This window comes from Coloeus monedula (genome assembly GCF_965178545.1).
Source record: "Coloeus monedula genome assembly, chromosome: 12".
In the NCBI taxonomy this organism is placed as follows: Eukaryota; Metazoa; Chordata; class Aves; order Passeriformes; family Corvidae; genus Coloeus; species Coloeus monedula.
The window spans coordinates 17,792,431-17,798,578 of NC_138792.1; positions in this window are offsets into that span (position 1 = coordinate 17,792,431).

The window sequence follows — 6,148 nt, forward strand, 5'->3', positions numbered from 1 at the left end:
AGCGTGAAAACCCGACTTACCTGGTTAAACGTGACAGGTAAATACAAAGTTGAACCAGTATTTAAATATATAAAAGTAGTTAGGATACAGACATGAACCTTCTCATAACAAGGATAATAACTTGTTTTGGAAACTTTGCATTACTCTTTGTTACAACATTAAGAGCCTACGCTACAAATCGGAGCAAAGGAGGACTCGGGCAATGCTTGGTGCCTGTTCCATGCCTTCTATTCCTCAGAGGAATCAAAAGCTGGAGCTGTGTTTCCAAGTAAAGTGTAAAGGCAAAAGCGGATTCCAGAGAAATGTGACCCAAAACCTTCAGATGCTGAGAGGGGATTGCTCAGAGCTACCTGAGGAAGTCTGGGGGTCCCGCTGTCTGGGGGGTTCTAGAGGCCAGAGCAACCTGGGGTCTGTGAGTTGGGCCAACACAGGGTGGACAACCTGAGATGGGGCATCCCAAGGTGACCCTACTGACCACAGCTGGTGTGCTGTGTCCAGTTCTGGGCTCCTCAGGACAAGAGAGACATGGAGCTTCTGTAATTCTCAAAAGATTAATCCTCCTGGACTTTCATCTCCTTAGCAGAGAATTTGGAGACTTATATTTGACCCTCCTCCCCTTTATTTTTTGTTTTAAATGGTAAAGCCACATAACACAGCACACCCCAAAGTAAATTCAGTAAGAAGAACATTCCAGTCATTTAGTCTAGCTCTAGCAAGAGACAGACATTCTTATGACAAAATAATTTCAAACTGCCCAACACAAGTAAGGAATGAAGGGAAAAATACCAGAAAAAGGTAACGACAAAACTGAACACTTGGGCAAAGAGTGAGAGAGACTCAGTTTAGCCAGCTCTGCTCTTGCCAGCACCGTGGATATTGACAGCATTGCCTTATCTGTGCCTCCTACTCCTTTTCAGAGGAGTGGTGGAATATCAAATTGAACACTCAGATTCTGTGGTCACTCTGAGGCTGGTACAACAGAGCCGGACTGAGGTCAACAACCACCACCGTTTGTCAGATTGTGGCACTACCCGAGGCTGAGAAGTGACAGAAAAAGCAATTCACTGACACAGTTTTCTGACACCTTTGGATCTGAATTTCTGAGGTCAGAATGGTTTAAACTGATAGTCTGGAATCTAAACAGATGTGCTAACACCATTTCTGTGTGTTTCTGAAGATAAGAACCAGTCTCACTTTTATTTCTGACAGAGTTTGCAGCAGTAGAAGTAAACCCAGTGAAATTTGCCCACTTTGAAGTTTTTGTTACACTGAGGGGAAAACAAGCATCAAAAATCCTTTCTAAAATCATTAAGATTCTAGTTTTGTCATATAGTTTCACATATTACCTAATACTAATGAAAATCATTTAATATAAATCGCAATATAATGTGCTTCAGACTTTTTGGAAAATGGGAAATAAATCGCAGCCTTCAGTGTCTTTAATTTGTTACTTAGTGGCAAGGTGGTCAATCTTCCATAGCTTCATTCATTGTCCTCATTTACAAAAAAGTTACAAAGCAAGCCAGGACAGTACTAAAGGCAAACCGTTCCAGCTGTTGGGATCAGCACAGAAAGAAGACAAAGCAAAAAAGACAAGGGACAGGGAATGGGCCTGTAAATATTTGCTAAATCTTGAGACAGAGGGAAGCCAAATCCTTGGCTGTGTTTGTACCACACTACCAGGGCCAGACCCTTGTGCACTCTAGTATCAGAGATTCACAGGAAGCTGTCACCAATTACACAGCAAATAAATCAGATGTTAATGTCATGTTATATCAGGTTTTCTTTTACAATTATCGTCTACACCTTTTCTTTACAATAACTTAGTGCTATCTAATAAGAATGGCAATTTCCTCTGTGTCCCACCAGGGTCTCACTGCTCTCTCAGCACCTGGATTGCCCAGTAATTATGCAGCTTTCCAAGACATTTCTGATATAGGAAGCACTTGTTCTTAGTATCTCTGTAAAGAGATTAGAATTAAATCAGTAGCATGACACACACTCCCCAGTATGCTTGCTATTAAAATAATCTGTATCTAATCAAACTACATTTATATATATTTGTTTTGTTAATATGTGCTGCTTCTGAGTGTGCACTCACCAAGAGCTTTGGGAGATGATTTTCATGCAAATAACTGAAAGCATTAGCACTGTGTGCACACAAACTGAAACAGCTTCGGAAATATTTAAAAACATTTCAGCAGGCTCTATAATATTCCTGAAGAAAACACCTGCATAGTGAAAGGTGGCTGTAGGCTTTCTGTTAGCTCACATCTTTACTTAGTGACAAACACAGTCAATTTAGTGATGATTTGTATTCAGTACCAGGATAGATGATATAATTAATATGCAGAGGGATGTAATTGATACATACCCGGTACTGTCTCGCCTCTGGATAAACTGGATAAGGCAAATCCTTCCTGGGATAGTCAAACTCATCTTGCTGGGCTCGGGAGTGAGGGAAATAGTCTGATGCTGGATCTGCCATCCTTAGAGGCTGAACATACACAGGACTATGCAAAAGAGAAAAAGGTTATTAAAACCCTATAATATACTGCAAATTGCACAAAGGGTTAGTTTAAACTGCAATATAAAAATATTAAAGCTCACTACTGGATGCATGGCATTGAGGCAACAACATCTAAAAGGTCTTTTAAGTTCATTTTACTGTCAAGCCCCCATCCTGCAAACAGAGAAGAGTGAATTTATAGAAGCAACATTCTCTTTAAGCTTTTATTTTCTTTTCACTGTCACAACAAACAATGCCACAGTATGTAATTTTCTATATTGCTACAATTATTTTCAAAATATTTTAAATTCATGATAGCTATACCTTCAACATCTTCAACATTTATTTTAGAAAAAAACAGACCTCCTTGAGGGACTGAAATATCAGCAAGCTCCAGCCTGTCTCTGCAGCAGAACCCTGCTACATGTGAGGAGACTGTTCTGCTCTCACTGAGCTGCACCCTGGCAAACAAGTTCTCTGCAGAAGTTGCAGTAAGAATTGCAGCAGTTGGCTGGGTGCTGAGGGGGAGGTCAAGTGAGGAAGCACAAGTACAGAAGCTTCGTTTCTAAACAGTAATGAAATGAATGCCTCTGGGATTAGAGGAAAACCAGAGAAGCCTCTGGATAAAGCAGTATTTTAGAATCCGTATGTGAATAATCCAGTCAAAAGCTTTAAGCTTTGCCATTTACTGGACCTTTGTCCCTTGCTGTGCCACTGGCAAAGCTGCAAAGTCATTCTGAGTCTCCAAACCAGGGTATAAAGTGAAAATGAGCACAAAAGACAGAAAAATAGCAGCATACCTGTAATTCTCCCTTTGATTTGGGATTGAGGCATCATTAAAATCTTGTCTTTTCAGTACAGCTTTTGGAATTTGCCCAACCAAGGCAACCTGTGTGTAGGGGATCAGGTGGTTACACAGAGCAAAATGACAACGAATTAGAATAACCAGCTCACCAGGTACAGTACGTTAGAAGGTATAAACCAGTTTTTCACTTACAAAATATAATGTCTGAACTACAACTCACAGTCTAGGGTGTGAGAAAACCTGAAGTCCTGCAGCCCTGACCCAAAAAGATTCCTTTTACAAAGGGTTTCCTTTCCTGCCGAACTGAAGGATTGGGTCTGATTCACACCTTCGGAACAACAGCATCAGCAGGACTAAATTCCAAGTTAGTTAAAAATTGAACAGCACCATCTCCTGGTAAAGGCAGGCTCAGACCTGCTGCGTTGCCAAGATATTGACACTTTACAGATGGATTTAGCAGAAAATAATGTAGCAGACTAGATTATTTTCTTCCTTTCCTCAGACAGCATTCAATGTCTCCTTCTCACACACTGTGTGCTCCTTAATATGTAAAATAATCCCTTGAAGTACCAAATGAGGAAATGAATACACGCACACACAAATATTCCCTTTCAGTGATTCTTTGTATTTCATATTGGTTTTTTAATGATATTTATCCATCTTTTCTCTTGATACCCACTAGTTCAAGCAATGATCTCTACTACACCTTGTCTAATGGAGAAAACTGGCACAGCAGAGCGTAATCTCTTTTTAATGCTGGTCTTCTAACGGGACAAAAATTGAAATACTTGTTTGAACATTCTGTTAAAATAATCCCTAATTCTTTGTTTTCTCCTATGTAAATTAGATTCACTTAATCCTTGATGAAGAATTTCACCTTCTCACATGCATTCAGCTGATCTTTGAAATCAAATGCTAGGGAGACTTTAAGCTCAAATTCCGTTTTTTTGCTATTCACATCCCATTGTGCTGAATCACTAAGTCCTGCAGGCCTGGCCCGGCCTGGGGCTGTGCTGTGCCCCCCTCTGACATCTCTTACCCCGGGTGGCTGATGGTGCCCGTGCCCCAGGCTGGCAGCTGTGTCAGCACTGAACGCGGGGTTCTGCTGTGCTCCACGGGATGGAAGCTTTGCCTGCTTCCTGGTGGGGGGAACAAGGGGAATTTAGAGCATTAGCAATAGTGAGAGTCTTGACAAATGCTTTTTGTGCTGCATAGATGTCCCATGCCAATGGCTTTACAAGAGCCGTGTATTATTACAGCTTTTCTATGTCTGAGGAAGTACCAATGACACATTACTGGGGCTCAGTGAAAGGAAAACAGACCCATATTGTCTGTGTACTTGGGAGAGGTGTCACTGGGAAAAAGTGTTGAAAGCAAAAAGGAGCTCAGATTGCTGATATCTGAGACCAAAGAATGGGAGTTAGCGGTCTTACTCCTTTTTTTTTAAACCTGTGGAAAAAAAGCCAATCCTTAAGCGCAAATAAATCAGAAATACACATTTGGTAGTGTTGAATTTAAGTAGTAAATGTACTTATCAATCTTTAAAGCTTGCCTGGTGAGCCCTAAAAAAAAGCAGTGACTGAGAGTGAAGTTCTGCATGCAGTGGTAAAATGCTGAGTAAGTGCCGGGTGCTCAGGTAAGATGTTTTGACTTAGTTTTAAATGGTATAAATATTATTTTGGCAGTATGGCAACCTTGTGCTTTTAAGCATCCAGAGGTTTAAAATTAACCAGAATACCAGACTCCTTTTGCTATACTTCCATTTTGAGTATAAAACTTCTTATAAGTGCACCCACAGTCACTTACCCAGCTTTTTCTGTTTTCACGCAGTAGACAACGCAAAATATTACAACCACGATGATAATCAGTATCCCTGCAGGAACAGTAGCCACTAAAATGAAATCCAGAGTGTTCCAAAGGTGGTTACATTTGGGGCCCATGTACCAGTACTCCTTCCAGCCCATTCTGAAGTAATCACATCTACAAATAAAAATATTAATTTTCAGCAACATCATTTTAATTCAAAAGTAAGCAATACCAAAATGTATAATATTTTGCTATATAATTATTTATTATTCAACACTGCAGGGACCAAGAGATTCGCTATTTTTTCTGTTTGTTTAAAGGTGTTTTTTATCTTAGTTACACCCATCTATTTCCAGATTTGATGCAAAAGTACTTTGCCAGGCTTTGGGGTAACCAAGTCCAAGTTGGCATTTCAGGCGTCCAAGATAAGAAGGTTTGCTGGGCACAGGGTTCAGTACCCAAGTCAGGGCCTGGCTCAGGTCAAAGATCTCTTTGTCAGCTGTGAGCATGGCAAAGCTGCTGAGTGGAAGTGAAACCTCACATTTCTAGCTGTCATCATGACATTGATTTTTTAAAAGGAAAAAAACCCAACTATGTAATGGAGAACAGAACATTAAGAGATCTAATTTCTTTTTATTTTTTTAACTTAAAAGAAAATTTGATCAACCTGGGGAAAAAATGAACTTGCAATTACACTAAGCTAATTCAGTTCTAAAGAAAAATAGCTGAAAGAACAGGGAGCATGTAAAAATTAAGGATTACAGTGATTACGGACATTAGGAATTACATGGCCCACACATATTTTTAAAAAGAAAACACTATGCCCAGATCCTGGATTTGATGCTTTGTACCAGAGTTATAAACTTATGCAGATTGTGAATGAAGATCAACATCTCTTTTCGTGGATCACTTTGCAGAGTCTAAATTTAGTTCATCATTTAGAATGTATTTGACATTTACATGCTGTATATTTAAACAAACAAATCAAGCCCACACACTACCTGCAAAAAGGTTCTTGATTTTTACAC